Consider the following 1412-nt stretch of genomic DNA (forward strand, 5'->3'; position numbering starts at 1 on the left):
ATTCTCTGCGGTGTCTCTGCGGGTGATGGAACATTTCGCTTGGAGTCGTTGCTCTGCAAATATTTTGAGATGATGAACTTTTGAGGAACTTCCGTCTCGGGAGCTCCGTGCGGCTCGCAGGGGTTTATTTATTCATGTGTAGTCTTTGAGTCCAAATCTCACATGTGCAGGAAACTTTTTAAATACTGGATTAAACAGGGACAAAAGTCGCAAGTTCATCTGCAAACAGAGACAGATAACTGCAGATCTTGACTTCATTTCATGCTGGCTTTCAGAAGTGTAAATGTTTAATTAAATATTGAAACAGACAAATTTACAGTCTGCATAAATGTTTTAGGTTTTGTGTTGCAGCTAAGTCAACAGGTTTTTTATGGCTCGTCCACTGTGATGAAGCAATGATGTGGCTCGGCTTTATTCACAAACTCAAATTGTTCAAAAATATGCACTTTGGTACAGACGCTGATATTCACATGGAAGACAGTAAGATAAAACTTGAACACTTGTGATGTAAGTTAATGAAAAACAAAATAGCAGACCATTTTCAGCACATTAAACAAGATGAAGATCAGTTTTGATTCTATATCTCTGATAATATTTGTCACATTAGATTTTAATGCTGAGTTTTATGACCAAAACTGTGGATTGCATTGCAGTACAATGGTAAGTGTACAAATAAATCTTGTTATTGAGACTTCCACCGCTGAGGAACAGAGAAAATAAAGGTTCTGGAAATCTTTCTGAAAAGCCAGATGATCATGTTTAAAGCTCACATTTAAACATGATTTTTCATAAAAACTTAAATATAAAATCATGTGAAATCCAGTTAGTCTGCAGATTCTGTCTGGCTCTAATCATCAATAACAAAATAACAGTTACAGTAACTAAAGAAAAGAGATCCCGCTTGTTAACTAAAGAATCTTATGATTGCTATTAAAGTGCCTAAATATTTTCATTTTTATGTAAAGTAAATACTTTTAATTTGCATTTCATGGGTATTACAAATAGTATTGAGTTAAGGTAATAAAACTGTTACATTTCAGACACAGTAATTAGAAAAGTCATTTAAATACAGTTTTATTGATGTAATTAGTAATTAAATGCTTTTTACATGTTACAATCAATAGTAAAGGTTATTCTTATGTTTTTTAAAATCTGTAAAAAAGACAAATCAACCCAGGCTCATTCTGAAAACGTAGTCCAGTGGACGTTTCGCGAAATACGTCCCGAGAGGTACGTATTTGTGCAGTTTTTGTTTTCGCGAACCCGGGAGAGGCCGCTGTGTGCGCTTTTTCATATCTCGAACGTCTCTCGTGAGTACTGTTCGCACCTGCGCTGTTCTTGCGTGAACCCACCAGAGGCCGCTGTCTGACTGACCGAATAATTTACTGTGCGACCAGCCAATCGGCTGACCC

Source organism: Danio rerio, chromosome 25 (assembly GCF_049306965.1).
Source record: "Danio rerio strain Tuebingen ecotype United States chromosome 25, GRCz12tu, whole genome shotgun sequence".
NCBI lineage: Eukaryota > Metazoa > Chordata > Actinopteri > Cypriniformes > Danionidae > Danio > Danio rerio.